Raw genomic sequence first — 19,180 nt, forward strand, 5'->3', positions numbered from 1 at the left:
GCACATCTAGATACCACTGCACACTGTGAAAATGCCCTTGATCAACAACATCCCCCTCACCCCCCACCCCCCCACACATACTCTGCTCTATCTGTCAGGGCAGTTCTCAATGTCAGAAGTGCCTGATTGTTGGTCACTTCTTCCTCACCTGTCTCACTAATAGAGCTTCCCACTGCTGCTCTCAATGTTTGGCTGCTTGGCACATCACAAATGCTCTGACATGGACTGAATGACAAGCAAATGAATAGTAGCCCAGTTTCCCCCCCAAAAAGCAGAACACAACCTCTTCTGACATCAAGTACTAGGCTCCATGGTGACTAAACTTCATTGTCTTAAATATCTTGTGGAGGGTGTGGTTTTAGATCCCAAGATGGTAAACACATTATCTATTTTAGAGTCACTGGCACTTTCAGAATGCAAAGCACTAGCAGTGCCCAGCACACAATAGGACCCTGCATGCTAGAACTTTCCTGAATTCCTCTGATCATCTGAAGGAAAGACACTGCCTGCCTTTCCTCCCAGCTTAGAGTGAATTATGGGTCCTGCAGGGCTCATGGTTCCATAGGCTGATTTGTTCTGCTCCTACCATGTCACCTTGGCTCCTTTGACACCTGTGATTTAGAAGGAGTATGCTCAGCTCAGCACAAATGAATGTTCAAGGCACCTCCAGTCTTTGTGATGAGAGAGCCAGATGGGTTTTTACTGACGTGTGCCACTGCCAGGAATAATTAGACAGAGACAGTAAACAACAAACATCAGGTATGCAAGCTGGCATCAGAGGAAGGGGGCTGACATTGCAGCACAGCCCAGGAGAAGTCCTTACAACTCTTCACAATTGCCTGGTTAGGCCATTAGAAAATGAGCCACACACAGGGGCTCACTGGGGATGGAGTCAGGGACCAAATGCAGTCCAATATACTCCTCAGAGAGTCCCGCAGGTATTTCTTCCCTGGTCACTGTCTATCTCCTTGGTATCTCTGGGCACCTAAAGAAAGGCAGACCTTGTGTCCTTCCTTCTCCATGATAGACAGTGGAGGAATTCCCATTAGTGTCATTAATGTCATTGCTCTTGGAAAATAAGTGATAAAGAGCAATCCCTGAGTCCCTTCTCTATGTCAGAGCATCGGGAAATTCTTCCTACTGTGATTGTCTCTGGAGAGAAAATGATAGAGTCTAATCCTTCAGTCCTTACTCCCTTATGTTAGAAGGTTGAAGGATTCCCCCTACTGTGACTGAAAAAGTGATAAAGAAGAAATGATAGGAGCCCTTGTGGCCCTCTCCTCTATGTTAAGGAGTGTGATTGCCCGTGGAGAAGTGATAGAGACTAGTCCTTGTGTACCACTTTCTCAGTGTTAAGAGAGTTACTTCCCTACTGTGATTGCCCTATAGAAGAGGCACTAGAGAACACAGGCAAAACATCTATGTACCCCAGTCTACTATGCACACTCCCAATCAACCTGCCTGTTTTGCCCTCCAGATGTTCCAGTCCCTGGGTCACCTCACAAGGCACTAAAAGAACCTTGAATTATTATTTTTGAAAATGACTTTTTTACTAGTTGTCTAGGCTTCTCTGCTCTAGGACACCATGTCCAAAGAGAGAGAGAGAGAGAGGGGAGAAAATCACAGTGTTAAAGTTTTCCATGGTGTAGTGGGGGCTAGTTCAAACATGGGTCACACACATGACAAAACAAGTGTGCTCTCAGGTGAGCTGTCTTGCTGAACCAATGGCAATTTTTGACGATGATACACATTTTTATTGCCATACTGTTAGACTCTACAGGTAGTTATAAGTGAATAGATATACATACTAATTGATTACATGTATAAGACAAGATCAATATTGTTGGACAAGGAGTTTCAGAGCTTATAGGTATTTGAAACTGAGGGCAAAGATCAGGCATCTCTGGCTAAATAAGTTCTTCATAACATACATATGAATCTAGTTCTTTTGTTTCAATTTATTTGTAACATTTTTCAGCCCATTAATTCTCTTAATATCCAATATTCATGTACAAACCATCTCCATGCAGCTTTCTTTGGCCCTCAGCATAGTGGCCACACAGCAGAGATGGTTATTCATCCCAAGAGCAGTGTTTTTCTCAGTTTATCTCTCTTGGACTTAAAACAAAGATCATGTTGGAGCCAGATTGTGGCTCACTTGGTTGAACATACATGTTACAATGTGTGAAAGGACCCAAGTTCCAACCCCCAGTTCCCACCTGCAGGGGGAAAACTTCACAAGTGGTGAAGCAGTGCTACAGGTGTCTCTATGTGTCTTTCTCCCTCTCTATCATGCCCTTCCCTCTCAATTTCTGGCTATCTTTATCAAATAAATAAAACAATAAAAACATCAAAGATCATGTTCAAAATTCAAACTCCCAGCCCTACCCTGGAATTCTGGAACGTAATCACTAGACATTTTGCTTGTTTTCTATTTTTTTTAAATATTTATTTATTCCCTTTTGTTGCCCTTGTTGTTTATACTGTTGTGGTTATTATTGATGCTCTTGTTGTTGGATAGGACAGAGAGAAATGGAAAGAGGAGGGGAAGACAGAGAGGGGGAGAGAAAGATAGACACCTGCAGACTTGCTTCACCGCTTGAGAAGCGACTCCCCTGCAGGTGGGGAGCCGGGGACTCAAACCGACATCCTTACACTGGTCCTTGTGCTTTGCGCCACCTGCACTTAACTCGCTGCTACCGCCCTGCTTGCTTTCTATTTTTAAGCTATTTTTCCTTTTTTAATTTTTATTTATAAAAAGGAAACACTGACAAACATCATAGGATAATAGGGGTACAACTCGACACAATTCCCACCAACAGAACTCTGTATTCCATCCCTTTCCCTTATAGCTTTCCCCTTATAGCTTTCCTGTTCTTTATCCCTCTGGGAGTATGGACCCAGGGTCATTATGGGGTGCAGAAGGTGGAAGGTCTGGCTTCTGTAACTACTTCCCTGCTGAACTTGGGCATAAGCAGGTCAATCCATACTCCCAGCCTGTCTCTCTCTTTCTATTGGGGCAGGGCTCCAGGACACATTGGTGGTGTCATCTGCTCAGGGAAGTCCGGTTGGCATTATGGTAGTATCTGGAACCTGGTGGCTGAAAAAAGAATTAACATATAGAGCCAAACAAATTGTTTACTAATCAATCAATAAAAATAATAATAAATAAAAAAGAAGTAAAGAATGACAAAAAATGTTTACTAATCATGAAGCTAAAGGCTGGAATAGCTCAGATAAAGAGGTGGGGAGGTCTCCATTTTGTAGATAGTAGGTTGCCAACTATTTTTCTTTTATTGTCACCAGGATTATCACTGGGGCTTAGAACTGGGACTATAAATCCACCACTTCTGGTGGCCATTTTTTTTTTCTTTTTATTTCATTATAAAAGGCAGAGAAAATTTGAATGAGGTTGAAGAGCTAGAGGGGGATAAAGAAAGATAGACAACTGCAGACCTGCTTCACTGTTTGTGATATATGCCTGCTACATATGAGGCGTGGGACCTTGAAGCAGTGGGTCCTTGTGCATGGAGATCTATGCAGTCAACTGAGTGTACCACCCTTTAAGTTAATTCTATGGGGGGATTCTGACACTTTCAGATATAAAGAAGAACTGCTCTAGGACACACACAAGGTTACAATGATGTAATCAGAACATCTGTCTTACCTGAAAATGCACATTACACAGATGTCCAGCAAGTCTCAGTGCCTTGCACTTCCACCAATAATTCCCAGTCATTGATCCTGGCCCTTCATTTAGGACACAAAATAAAGGACAATACATGTGGCCAAATATAAGGTGAGTCCCTATATTTCCAATGAGAAGTTATCCCCAAATGTACTTTGACCAATTGGTAATAAAAACAAATAAATAAATACTGGGAGCCGGGCAGTAGCGCAGTGGGTTAAGCTCATGTAGCACAAAGTGCAAGGACCTAAAAAGGATCCCAGTTCGAGCCCCTGGCTTCCCACCTGCAGGGTAGTCACTTCACAGGCGGTGAAGCAGGTCTGCAGGTGTCTATCTTTCTCTCCCCTCTCTGTTTTCCCCTCCTCTCTCCATTTCTCTCTGTCCTATCAAACAATGATGACAATAATAACTACAACAATTTTTTTAAAAAGGGCAATAAAAGGAAATAAGTAAATAAGACATTTAGAACAAGAAAAACAAATACTAGAATAAGATGAAAAAGCCTGATGTCTACTTATAAAGTGTGATTAGTTCAGGTGCATGTGCATATTTGAATCTTGCAGAAAAGAATAATTGAGAAGCACTGCTTCTTCCATGTGACATTTGATGAGATGGTTTTATTCAGATGCTACACACATCTTTGTCACCGTGATTCACCATCACCAAGGCTACCATCTGAATCATCTGACATGCTTTTCTGGAGCACATCATTTTATCTTTCATCTCAGGTGTTTGCAATTAAGCACTTTTTGACTCCATGTATGAATGCATCTCTACAAATTACTTCCTAATCCAAGTACTCATTTATATAACATAAGGACAATTTGTTTTTCTTTTCAGTTTTCTTGTAGGTGTACATCAGTTATCTCCAGAATAGTAACTTGCTGTGTTGCTTTTTTAAAGTGCTTCTTAAAAGTCCTGTATACAATGACACACAATTGTTGGAAATGCAAAGCCCTGTAGAATGATTGTCAAATATGTGCTGCATTAACCTTATCACTTTTTTTTTCTAATACCAAGTCTGCCATTTCCTTTTGTAAACATCCCAAGCTGGAACTGGGTGGTTTGTTTCAGCCTGATATATCTCTCTGAATTCAAACTTTACTTGTTCAGAATAAAAAATAGACACATATATTGAAGGAATTCCCACTTTCTCAGGAATAAGTTTTAGAGAAAAAAATTCTCACATTCTGACACATATGGTAAGTATAATATCTTCAAGGGAAACATACACACACACACACACACACACACACACATCATATTAAAACTTTAAACTCTGCTCTTTAGGAAAAAAAGTAAAAGATGTTAGATGTAGTATATTGCATGAGGTTCCACAATGCCACATGCCACTAGAATAGGTTAGACATTTTAGTTTACTTTTATTTATATTTGTTTTTTGTCTTCAGTGATTCACAGCTGAAACATTTATTTTAAATAAATATTACCTCAATTAAAAAAACTAAGAAATATATTAGTTTTCACAGATAAGATAGCTTGATAACCAGTCTATTGAAAGAATAAAGCTAACAGAGGAGAAAAAAATAAGGTAGCAGTATTTCTTTGGACTGTTCTTGGTCTTTTCCTTATCTTACTTATTTTTATTTTTTATTGTGGGTTTGATAATTTAGTCAGCAGTAAATACAGTTGTTGGTACATGTGTAAAATTTCTCAGTTTTCTGCAAAACACTCTCACTGGGTCCTCCTCCATCATTGTGCACTAGGATCTGAAATGTACACACACATACACACACTCACAGAGAGACAGACACACACACACACAAGGGGTGGGGGGAGGATCTTTGCTTCTGTGGAGTACACCCAACCCAGTCTAAATTCTGCTTTGTGTGTTCTGAGTGAGCTAGATATGAATTTCCCATGCCCATTATATGGTCTGTGTAGAGCATCAACAGCAAGACAAGACTCTGGTCTTCTCTGAGAAGTTATATTTTTGGATATCTCATACACATTTTTTTCTACAACTTCACTTCATCTTTACGAAAGTTATCAAGTAGGTGGGATGCAACACTCCATGCAAACTGAAGCCACAGCAGAAGAGTTCCACTAATGAGTAAGGAAGTGGGTGTCCCGAAACCTGCCCACATGCACGTTAAATCCTGTTGTCAAATGAGCACCTGTTAAAGAGATGTACTTGGGAAATGCACTGAATACAGAGCCTGATTCAGAAGAGCCTCAAAGTACCATTTGAAGAGTAGTCCAAAATTCATGCATTTAAACAACCAAAGTCCAAAGTAAATATTTAATCAATTAACCCCTTACATCAAAATGTTATGAGTTAAGTTACATGCCAACAGTATGTGCAAGAATATCCATTCTTTCTGCTTATTTGTCATTTTGCAGCTTGCAAGCTTTGGTGGGCATTCCCCAGGGGAACATCTCAAGAGAAGAAAGATGAGCCTAACAGAGAGGAGCAGTCTAAAAGGTCTCAGTGGTCAAAACTTCGCTTTTAAGTGTTTTGTCTCTCTGATTCTGAAATCAACCAACCACCATTGCTATTGTTTGCAGTTTAACAGTTACCCAAATTTGAAACTTAAAATTATAGACTTTTCCCAGCTGCTTTTTAAATGCTACATTATAAGTTTGAGGAAGCATCATACATAATTACATTTAATAGACAGAGAATTGATTGAAACACTTAGCTGGAACAAAAAAGCCCAGACCTAATTTTGTAAACATGTTATTGTACAGTAACCCCCAATGAGTTTGTTCTTAAATCTCCTAATTAATTTTTAATTAAAAAGCTCAAAGATGCTATTACACTTGTTGCAAATGGCAGTCTCAGGCAAGTGCAAACTGAGCAGTGCAGACAAATATCTCCTATTAAAATCTGTGTTAATGAGAACTGCTGTGCTCAGTATTTCTGAGATCGAAACAGGAGCAGAAACCACTATTTAAGGGAGCCATCATATGGAAGTTTTATTTCTTTTTTTTTTTTTTTCTTAACTTGTAGAGATGTGTGTACATGAGCGTGATGAGTTTGTATACGACAAGCTGTCCAAACCTTTATTTGAACATATCCCTCTTCTACCCTTTCCAATATCCAGCTAAATATAGCTTATACATTCCATGGTAAATTATATTTAATACTTTCACAAACCAAAGAAGGCCTCTGCTTCCTGTAATGATGAATCTCTCTGTCTCATTCAAATGCCATCCTGATGTTAAATTAAAGTACTCCCTCCTCCTGGCCCTCTGCTCAGGCACACATTTCCTTCCTCTCCATGTTAATATCTCCCAATCTCCAATCCAACAAGGGCTTTGTGGTAATGCAGTAATTGAAACTCTGTGTTTCCCTGGGGATGTGGGTGATATCAGAAATGGAGAATTATTAATAGCACCAAAAAACAGCAAGTGTCTTTTTTTAAAGCAATCTCTTAATAACAGGAGAGAAAGTGTTTCAGAACAGACTAGATTGTTCCCCTTGCCAAGAACTCAGCCTTGCTCAGCACATCATCAGACGGGGTGTCCTGAGTCTACCTGACTGCTCAGGGAATGAACCTCTCAGAGGACTATGATTCAATAGTCAGAGCTCTATGTTTACTAACTGTGCTTTTTAATTAAAAGAAAGACTTTACATCACTGTCCTTGCCATTGTTCTTAATAAGGCAAGATTTATAAAATGCATGTACATATAAGCATTCTTCCCTTCTCCAATTTTTTCAAAGAGGACCCACTGCTGAGTTGGAGAGAATAATTCACGTGTAGTGTGTCTGCTTTAACATAGTGGGTCATACCACATGGGATTACTACAACACTGGAGTGTATAGGACACTTAGGTGATATGATGTGCTTTCCTTTTTAAAAAGAGAGTAAGAGAGGTCCCAATGCTAACTACAAATTTTGGACCAGGGTCCTACATAAGACTTATTAATAATAAGTCAATTCACCATTATGCACCTTTCCCTTGCAGGCCAGGATTCCTTAGCTGTAGTGTTATTTATTATTTGCTTGTTTGTTTATTATTTTAATGGATAGAAACATCCAAGAATTGAAAGGAAGGGGAGATAGAGAGGGGGAGACAGAGAGACACTTGCAGCACTGCATCACCACTTGTTAAGTTTTTCCCTTGTATATGGGGACTGGGGTTTTGAACCCAGGCCCTTGTGCATTGTGACATGTGCAGAAGCACCACTACTCACAACCTTACTATTTACATTGCAGATGGACGGGTCTCTGTCATGGGGTTACGCTGCGCATTGTAGGATGGTTAGCAGCATCCCCTGCCTCTACTCACTGGATGACAGTAGCATTTCCTGGGGTTCTGACAATGAAGAAATATCTCCAGATATTTCCAAGCATCTCCTAGAGAGGGACCAAATCTCCTCAGGTCAAAACCCACAACCATGGGTTTAACAAAGGCAATCTCCATTATGAAAACTATCCAGAGAGAAACAAGAAGGTGAATATTGATGATGCCAGGAGTTTATTGACAGAAGGAGTCCCCAGAAGGAGTTCAGATTTGTGCAATTAAAAGGTCCCCCTTGTGTTTGTATGTTTACCTAAGAAAAATGTGCATAGGAGTGTGTGTGTATTTGTGTGTGTGTGTGTGTGTGTGTGTGTGTGTGTGTATACAGTAAATGCCTGTAGAGGAGATTAGGAGGAATAAAGACCTGTAGGGCTTGAGGAGATCCTTAAAGTTAAATTATTGATACTGATTTAAGTTCAAACTTTCAAAAAACAAACTGCAATCCCTCTGGTCTTTTATAGGAACAAACTGGTGGTGGGTGTGGCCTGCTGACACCTATCACCGGGAGATAAGAAACTACACATATATGACAAGTTTTTTTTTTTTTTTTGATTGTTGGGTGAATAAAGATAAAGAAATCAAAAGGGAACTGGGAGATAGAAAGATATAAAGACAGATATCTTCCATACTGTTTCATGCCTTGAGACACTTCCCCCTTGCAGGGGTTTAAACTCAGGTCCTTCTATACTGTAATATGTGTGCACTACTAGGTGTGCCACTGCCTGATCCCAGCAACAACAGTCTTATAAATCATCATTTAGGGTGCACTAAAGTGAGTGAAAGAAAGTTGTGAAAGAAAGTTGCAGTTTGTCAATAATGCCATCTATTAATAAGCATTATGGAATCCTGTGTGCCTAAGACTCATAGACATGAGAGTAAGAGAAGGTCCTACAAGTAGATGTTTAAACCACACAAAAGTGTAAGCTGCTGATGGAAGAGGCTAAGCAGAGGTTAGTAACTCTTAAGGGGTAGCTTGCCTTTGTTTTCTCAGGGGTCACTCTGTCTATCTAGTGGGGGAGCTCTAAAAGATATCCCATGATTTTGTAAAGCAAATGACAATTTGAAACCTATTCTTTAAAGAAACTCAAAACAGTTCTTCGAGGAGAGGGATAAATTCTTTCTTCTAGTAAAACTTTTCTCTCAGTTTATGATTCTTTCTAAATTCAGACATGGACCACAAACTAGACACTGCAAGTAGGATTTTACTTTACCCAAAGACTGAGGGTTAGTGGGGAGAATCTACTTGTGTTCTGGATCAAGCATACCAGCTGTGAGGTATCAGGTATATAACCTGACTGTTGGATAGTAACAATCTTACTTTTTTACTTCCCAGGATGGTATGTGCAAAAGAGCCGGACAAACTAAAAATTGCTGTTGATTATTAGTCAGAAGGCACTTGTAATGGTCATCAGCAGTGAATAAAGAATGACAAAGATATCATGAGACCTCTGTCGCATTAACTTCTTGGAAACTCCTGACAGATAGTTGCCTTTGCACGTAGGAAAGTTTATCTTCATTGGTTTTGGGGTCACCTCAAGCCCTTTGCTTTCCTAACTCATTATTTCTCTCTCCTTTATTATTATTATATTATTATTACTCTATCCCCCTTTTTAACTGTTTTTATATGGGCACCTTGAGGCAAATACTATACAGCAGCCACAGCATTCAGTCTGTGATGATCCCCATCTGCTGACATGCTGGATAGTGAGTGGAGTCAGTGCAGCCCACTCACTGCATACTCATTGCATACACAGTTAGGGAGAAGCACCCCTGACACTACTCAAGTCTTTTCTCAAGCACCCCAAGCATGTCAGAAGCACCTGACAATTAATATTTTAATTACAAATCATTTTTTCTTTACCTATTTGGGAGTCAAGAAGAGATGCTATTGACTTCATGAAAGCCACTCTGTTGGAAGAAATAAAACTACTTACTTTCTCAACACTCTGTCCCCCAAACCTTCTTCTGTTTCTTAATCAGGAATGCCCTGCTTCTGTCTCAGTTCCTGAAGTGGAACTTACAGCACTTATTTTTTTTCTGTGCAAACTGAAATCACAGGAAATATGAAAACCCTAACCTTGGTTTCTAACACCTTTTCAAACACAATCTCCCACTTGCCTTTGAGTACCTACCATCAGCAACTCTCCTAAATAAACTCCCATTCTGTCTTATTTCTACCTTGACAGTTCAGCAATGCCTCTATCTTCAGTTCTCCATATTCTGACTTTCTCCACCATTTAGTCATGCCTTGAAATTATGTGGGCTCAAGTTATCCAGCCCAGTGCAGTACTGTACCTGGTATCTGAGCTCAAATTTTTGAAACTGGAATAAGTACATCAGCGGTTTCCAGAGAGTAACCTTCCTGAAGTTCCCACCAAAGAAGTATAAGAATTGGAGAAGTTTTCATTAAAACCAGCTTAACTCTCTCATATCTGAGCTTTAGAACATCTTGTATGCTTCCTTGCACCCAGTTGGAATCTTTCTTAAGGGAGAAGTTTTTTGTAAAGCTAATGTTCCAGCCATCTCCCTTCAGAAGGAGACAAACTAATTCTGCATGTCATTAGCACAAAGCCCCAAGGGATAGTCTAGAACCTGACACTAAAAAGAAATCAGTGCTTTTCTCTACCATGGATGTCATTAAATATAGTACCATAGGCTCTGATGTAGCACTGATTTTAGTGATCCATAGAGTTTATCAGATCACAGAGATATGTGATTACAAAATCTCTGCAAAATCAATTCACTATTCACCCATTGACTTGTCTGTAAGAGAACAGTTTTACCAGGTTGGAATAAGAATTTACCAGCAAAACTCTAAAGCAAGGAGTCATTCAGAAAAAGGACTCCACTTTGTACAAATGCATTGTTCCTAACTACACAGGAGACAATGCCAAATCTGGATACACCAAGACTTTACCATCAACTTGCATTAGCACTGGAGATATAATGAATATTCATTTTCAATGTCTACCAACAAATATTAGCATTTCTTAAAGTACTCATACTTTTATTCCCCCATCAAAATTTCAACTCAATATTTCCATCCATTTATTCATGAAAGGTAAAATTTAGCATTTCTCAATAGATAGCAGGCATTGGGCCTAATTTTTATGTTACAATATTTGATCACATCAGCCCTAGCACATAGGTAATATCATAGTCCCAGTCAAAGAAAAAAAAAAAAACTGAGATCAAAAGAGTCAGTAACTTTCTCAAATGTTATGGTCTGAATATGTCCCAAGTTCAGATACTGAAGCTTAATTTATAATGTAATAGTACTGAGGTATATTGTGAGAAGTGATTAGATAATGAGGGTAAAATCTTATAAATGAGATCAGAGCCTTTATCAAAGAGAGCTGAGTAGCCTGAGGCCTGATGGCTGTAAACCCAGTAGAGTGAAAGCATTACCACATGCCAGGATCAGGGTTCAAGCCCTCAGTGCCCACCTGTGGGGTAGATGTACTTTATGAGCAATAGAGTAGTGCTTCAGGTGTGTCTTTTTTTTTCTGTGTCTCTACTCTCAATGTCTCTGTGCATTTCACATCTATCAAAAATAAAGGGAAAGAAAACATGATTTATGAAGCAGTGGAGTCATATAGGCACTGAGTCCCAGAAATTGTCTTAGTGACAAAAAAACAGCCCTGCAAGAGACCTCCCCCCATCTTCCTTTGCACCATTTAAGGACAAAGTGAGAAGGTGATCCATGAACCAGGATACTCTCAAAGGATACCAAATCTTCCAGCACCATGATCCAGGAGTCCCCAACATCCAGAATGAATAGAAAGAATTTTTTGTTGTTAATAAATCACCAGGATTCTAATATCTTGTTATAGCAGTCCAAACAGGCTAGAACACTAAGACACCTCAGCCTGTGAGCAGCAGAAGCAGACATGAACCTAGGCAGTGTGGGTGCAGCCTTCTGTTCCTTAGAACTTCATTATGTAAAGAGAATCCTAGTTCTCTCCACTGTTCTTCTTAAAGCATTCTCCCTGAAAAAGTGCTCCATTAACCTTACTGGTGATATGTGCATGCTGAATGTATGACTTCCTTTGACATCTTGGGACTTCCAGAAATAACAATAGGTCAAGAGACACAGCCAGAGTTCAGGGACCCCAGGACAGATAGAAAGACAAAACCCAAAGCTCAGCCAGGTGGTTGTCTGTACCAACAAGGGACTCTCCAAATGTCTTTCCATTCTTGGAATGTCCTCTCTGAAAGTTCACTACATGACCTACAGGAGATGTCCTTGGCTTCCTGGCCTCTTACTTTTCTCATAAGCAGTCAGTCATAGTACTTCAGGGAAATTAGAAACAGTCACTCCTTGGGAAAAGGTTGAAGACCCTCCAGCAAGGAGACTGTGAAGATACAAACACTTTAAGCTAATGAACCAAGGAGAGACAAATCAGATTTCTTTCCTTCAGCTCAGTCTAGGTGACCTCCAGGAATTTCCATCACTCTGGGGATAATTGATTTGTGGACTCTTTGATTGGAAGCAGACCATTTGTACAAAGGAGACATTCCTTTATGGGGGAGACAAAAATATTTTCTCATGATTTCTGCAGAGTAGACCCAGAATAAATAAGACACAGCTGAGTAATGAAGTAATGACAGCTTTTGTCTTAGTCTGGAAAGGCATCATTATGCAGGAATAATTCATGGCTTGGTACTGTCAATCCTAGTTATATGATGCTCGACTGTCAAGCTCTATGGAACAAGGTTCTGTGTGAGACCTGATGTTCCTCACTAAATTTATTTAGGTCCCTAAAATTCTGAGAGATTACCAATTGTCACTTACTCAACAAGGGCCTTAACCAGCTTAACTTTTGTTTAGCTCATTGGAAAGACAGCTCCTGCCTCCAAGACCAACACTAATAGACGCTCAATAAGCTCTGACCCTAAAACGTTGACTCAAGTTACATCAAGATTTAATCATACACAGATGATTATTGAAGCCTTTTTTCTGGGAAAGAAAAGCTTTCCTTTGCTGCAATTCATGGACATAATATTATGCTCTACATTTCTGGAAAGGAATGAATTGCATGAGGAATTGGGAATGAAAGTGCAATTTCATTAGACACTATTGGATGCTGGGGAATTACAGGGTGAGGAGGAAATCTCTCTCAAAGCTGCACTAAGGAAACACATTTTCATTCTAAGAGTGGAAGCTCTCCAATCTGCTAAGAGGGTGAGTGCTGAAGACTTTTGAAGGAGATACCTTTTGTTTTTCCCAGATGTTCTGGAAGTCAATGGCCTTCTATTGAATGTGGGGAGTTATTCTGCCCACTTACAGTCCCACAGTCAGCTACTACCAGGCCCTGCAAGGAGCAGAAAACCATTTGTTTATCTTCCAGAACAAGAGTTCCATGCTTGCCTTTAAATGCTTTGAGACAGGCACTGTTACAGGTGCCCTCAGTCAAACTAGTAGGGTGAAAGAAAACAGGCTTCTCATGTATCTCAAAATCTCTGTTACTCCAGAGCCATTTAAGTATTAAGAATGAAATAGCTGGCCCAGATCAGTAATATGTATGTCCAAGGTGCCAGTATGAAAATAATAATAATAATTTAAAATAACAATAAATTCCACCCCATTCAATCAGAGTGTGAGAACAGGGCATGGCTTACCCACACATTTATGACTAGGTGCAGTGGCTCCAAGAACTAGAATAGCACAGGGGATTCAACTGGCACCAAAACTCAGTAAAGAACCAGGGCACAGTGCAAGGAAGGTCAGGGCCCGAGGAGGGCTGGAGGTAAGGGACAAGCTGCTCCCAATCTAATGTTCTTACCAGTGCTGAGTCTCCACAGGTAAACTGCTGGCACAGTGGGAAGATCTTTATACAAGTAGATGAGGTCTATTCAGCTTCTTTGTATCATGTAATAGAGGCAACTTTTCCCCAAGTTAATTTCCAAATACACAATGACATTATATCTCCTGAGGATTATTCATGTCACTCAACTGATCTACTGTAAGTGTATTTTCAACATCTGAGAGCCCTGGCTAGAGAAGGACTCAAGAAAGAAGAGGGAGTCTCTGTGCTCCAACCTTCCACATCCTCCATCCCCAGGACACTTGAATACAGACACTAGAAGAGACATGTTGCCCTTGGGGTATCCAGGAAAGAATGAAATGAGAACTTTCATGTTCCCCAAAGCAGCAAAGCGGGGAAATGAAGAAGAACAGGGCTCCCAGATTTCTCTTGGTGTAGGTAGGGACTGAATCTGATATGGCAGTGTGCCAAGTGTGTGTGTGGTGTTGGGGGGAGCAAGATGAGAGCAGCTGGAAGTCTCTATCTGAAGTGGAGCTGGACTGGTCAAGGGTTTGGAGTGGTCAGGGATGTGTAATTCACACTTGAGGGTGGGTAAGCTGTACTACTCGGATTTTAAAAATCAAATAAGAGTGACAAAGACAGCAGCTAGATTTGTGTGTTTACAGACGCCAAGAACAACTCCACTGAGCTCTTGATAAACATGATTTTATTAATTCTTATAGAACCATCTGAGGACATAGTGCCTATTTAATAAAAGGTAAGGCTATGGGGAAAACTAACAATAAAGCTCCCAGAGGACTCCAAAGTCCTGATGCCAGACTGTGTTCTGTTCTGGGCTTTCAATCATGGCACCATAATATTGGACAGGATGGGCCCTGTGCTGAGATGTTGCTGGACACCATGGTCTGTTACATAACACCCTTGACCTTCACCTACTAAGTGTCACTAGAGCTAAGTTGTGACAATGAGGATATCCTCAATTACAACCAGAGTTATCTTGAAGAAAAAACTCCTACTCACAGTGAAGAGCCCTGTGTAAAATACTGTCTGTGTTGTCAGTGAAGGGAGCATGTCTGGGCCAGGAGAAATGAGAGAGCCCGAGTGAGAGTCTCTCAGAAATGAGGGTGAGATGGATTTGGCTGAGGGAGACTTCACTGACTAGGTCATGTGAATTTGCATAACTGCACTGCACCTGTGCTGTTTTTCAGAAAATCGGGTAGTTAAAACTGGGATGATACAACAAATTCTGAAATGGAATAATGTGCACGAGTGCTGATGCAGGTAAAAGCTGTGAACCGAACAGAAGGATGGAGAGAAGAGTGGCCTTAAAGAAGCTGAGGTCCAAGATCAAAAAGAAAAGGAAAACACTGAGGAAAAATTTGAAGGCTTCAATCAAAAGCATATACTGTCACCAGAAGGAAAAGAAAAAATGTGTTCAAATGGCAGTTTGAATGTTATGAAAATCCAGGAAAGACTGTGTCAGCAGGCGTTTATTTTACTAGATACAAGTGCATATATGTATCTATGACCGAGCATTCTTAGATGGAGCTCTTAGAAAAAAGATTTATTAGTAGTACCTGAGCTTATCTATGACAAGGCCAAATGCAAGCAAAAGCTCTAGCACATGCCCTAAGGCTAGTGGGGCCAAGATATGGATCAGGTGGTAAGTACTTTCAGGTTGATTGTCCCATTCTCCACTTAAAAACCAGACAACTCCCTTGCCCCCAGGCAAGATTCTCTGTTTTGGATGTATACACTGTCTTTCTATTTGGGAGCTTCAGTGCTCAGAGGAACTTGGGACCAACCCCCAAGTTCAGTCAAGGCTCTTTCCCTTTGGCAACACCAGCATGTGATCTTTCTGAGTAAAAGAAAAATCAACCATTTCTGGATGGTGTTCCTGGAAATAGAGTCACTGTGTTCCTTCTCTCTGTGAAACTCTGGGAACATTTTACCTTTCTTCTCAGAACCCAGTGCTATTTATACATTCCAACTAAGTGTTACAGAAACAGTTTCCTCCAGCTGTATTTACTGTGCTCACAAGCCGTTGCTTGGACTGGGAAAATCTGAACCTGTGAATTCACTTTGCAAAGCACACGGATGGAATAGTTAGAATGTTCTTGTCTTAAGCGGAAATGTTTAGCTTAAATATGAGAATAAGGCTGGCAGAGTTTTCACGTGGATGAGACCACCACCTGGTTCTGTGGAAACAAAGTCATGTTGTTAAAAGGTGGCAGCCCTAGGCCAAGTTAGTATCTGATTACAGGGCATAAAGGAATCCTGATGTCAGGGAATCTTTTTGTTGGAAATAAAGAAGTGTGACTTGGGTTCTTCTTGGTGGCTCTGGAACCTCCACCTCTTTGAGCTACTCCTGATCCTCTAAATCAAGACAAACACTACCAAATGAATCTGTTGGTATCATATCACTATTATTTTTCTGTGTTTCCAATTTATTCAGGGAACAGGAGAAATGTTTAACAATTACTTAACAGCCTCCTTTAAGAAACAAGTGGATGAATACAGATAACGCTAGAAAAGATTATTGAGAGCAGAATATTGAATTATCTGTGAACAGGCTCCAGCACATGAATAATGCATTCTCCCCAACTCAGGTATTGGCCCCTCACAGGCCTGTGAAGCCTGGTTGTGGGGAGGAGTGTGGGCAATTGTTAGGGATGACAACTCGGTTCTTCCCCATCTCAAAAACAGCAGAGAGCACCACATGGTACTTGCTATGTAGAAGCAGCTGTATGGCAACCTTTATGCTTCTATGCTGAGCATGGCTATTGACAGTAATCAGTAATGAAGTTATTAAATGCAAGAGGGGTAGAGAGAGAACTGCCTGCCAACCTTCTCCATTAAAGTCAGGTACTTTGGCACATCTCTAATTAAGATTGGGAGCCTTGAGTTCCAATTGACAAAGCACTCCATCCCTACAATATGCAGTCAAGAGTGCTTGAGGGCAGAGCTAATACAGTGAGTGGGGTAATGGCTGAGATAATTCCAACAAAGATTTCCAGTTATACTAGATTCCAGAGGTGAGCCAGTGCTACCCAGAGATGGAGCCCATTTGGGCCTATGTGACTAGGTGTCTCACAGTTCTGTAAAGATGTGATATCCCTAAAACCATAGCTGAGGGGTTTGCCTTGAGTCTGTAGGGGTCATCTTGAGAAACTTTTGCTCAAGACTTTCTGTTTTTAAATGAATATTGTCTCCCTTTAAGCTCCAAGATCTTCAGCACAAAATATTCCCAGCTGTACTCACTCTAGGGAACAGCAAATAGATTCATCATGTCTATGGAAAAACAGGTGGCCAGGTAATTCCTGGGGGAGGGGGGATTAGACTGTTTCATTTTCTATTCAGTCAGAAATTTGGAGAAAACATTTTGACATTTGCTGATCATTCCACTTTTCCCTCGAGGAACCAAGATTGAATGCATTAATTTTAGATCCGTATCCAAGAAACACACATTTGATATGTGAAAGGAGGAATGAAGTGGTAGGGAGGGATACAACTTGCAGTTTTGGCTATTGTAGGATTGTTTTCTGTATCCACAACTAAAAAAAAAAAAAAAAAAGAAAGGACAGGAAGGAAACTGAGACAGAGAGGCCTTGAGTGAGATCTCTTAGGATGTTGGTGAGGGGCAGGGAAGCTCTTTGTCCACCAGGGGTTGTTCTCCAGGACTATTTCATTTTCTCCAAAACCAACTAGATAACTTATCTACCTACATTCTCAGGTGAGGACCTAATATTTACGTTATCTCTGTCTCCTTCCTCTCTTAGTCCTTTTTCATAAGATCAATCTTTGTCTGAGAGATCAACAACCTCCGGGATTTAAGTTTTCTTTTTGTATTTCCATTAGTGATTTAGTAGGATTTTACCAAATTGTGACACAGCGGGGTTCTTATTTCATATCTACATATGACACAGGATGTATGAGACCACTATACCCAGCACCAAAGTTCTGTAACCTCTTCCCATCACCATAGTTCTCAAAAAATACAAAATACTGTTTGTTGATGGGTGTTTTGCTTTGGTTTGCTTTGGTTTTCCACCAGGACTTCATTTCATATCTGCATGATTACACCACTCCCAGCCAATTTTCCAATAGCAATAGCAATGCTTCACTGCCTATGAAGTTTCCCCTTTGCATGGTGTTCCTGAGTGGGGGCTAGGGGCTCAAAATCAGGTCCTTGCATACAGCAAAATGTGCTTTCTACCAGGTGAGTTGTCTCTTGGTATTCACCTTCTAGTTTTTATGAATTGCTTTCCATTTGGTTTTTGGCGATGATCTAGATGGAAGTCACTAGCTTGTCTCATCTGTAGTATGAATGTGGAAGCTGTCAACTCCCTTCTATATCTTTGGATAATCCAACATAGCCCAGTAAAATTCCCACCTGAGCACTAAACCACAGTCAGGAAAAGTGGCTTTAAAAATGCCTATTAAAGCGTATTCTTGCAGTCTCTGAAGCTTTGATATTCACATTATTTTCACTGTAGGGATTACCATTAGCCAATTTTTTTTTAATGTGCCATTTTAAATTTTTATTTCATGAAAGACTTTTCACATTTCTACATTTTAGGAAGTAACGGCTGTTCTGAAAAAAAAAATGTTATAAGAGGAAAAAAAAAACATGACCAGGTCTAAAAGTCTTATTTTATTGCTAAAAATGTAATAACATAGTTAGTGACTATAAAAAAAATTAAAACTATAGGAAGAAATTTACACTCAAAAGGTAAGAGCTTTCTTCACTGTTACCCCTCCCTCTTCAATCTTGCCCTATGCCTCTCTTCCCCACCCCACCCTCACCCCCACTCCCAGACCCTAATAAAGGTTTGGATTGCAGGTTTTAGAGAAAACTTGATTTTTAGAGAAAAGTTATACTTTTGTCACAAGAAAAGAAGTGGCTTTAATAAGATATTTTAAAATCTAATAAAGTAACCACAAAAGCAAGTAATAAAGCAAGAGAAAGGAAATCTTGATAAAATTATCCCAATGAAGACGACCACAGCAGAAATTAATCTGAAACCAACAAAGACAGGCAGAGAGCTAAAGTACACAGCACTCTGGCAGAGGCTAACAAACCTACGCCCTAAGTAACAATAAATAGTGGTTTTGCAAGAATATTGGTATGTTAAATGAAGAATTAGATGAGTATCTTGACACATGGGAGAAAGGAGATTCTGAAAATAGGGGAAGAAAATACAAAATGAACAGGAAGCAAATAAAAATGGCTTGTGTAGGTAGTTTCTAACGTTCTTGCAGACTTATTTCTCTGGGATTTGGATAGCTACAAGAATCGCAAAGAATTGTTTCCTTTGGTCATTATTTTCAAGAAGGTCCTGCGGAAACCAAGCACAGGTTTCTCTAATGATAGAAATGGACACTGCTGAACCATCCATAGGACACTGCCATTTGTTGGCCCATAGAAAAAAGACTGGGGTAGGGATAGATAGCATA

The 19,180-nt window shown here is 40.1% G+C and overlaps 1 pseudogene; it reads right to left on the reverse strand.

Annotated features, from left to right (window-relative positions):
* The window catches only part of LOC103118999 (Y-box-binding protein 1-like), a 44,212-nt pseudogene that overhangs the window by 11,907 nt on the left and 13,125 nt on the right, over positions 1-19,180 (reverse strand).

This window comes from Erinaceus europaeus, chromosome 1, assembly GCF_950295315.1.
Source record: "Erinaceus europaeus chromosome 1, mEriEur2.1, whole genome shotgun sequence".
Classification (NCBI taxonomy): Eukaryota; Metazoa; Chordata; class Mammalia; order Eulipotyphla; family Erinaceidae; genus Erinaceus; species Erinaceus europaeus.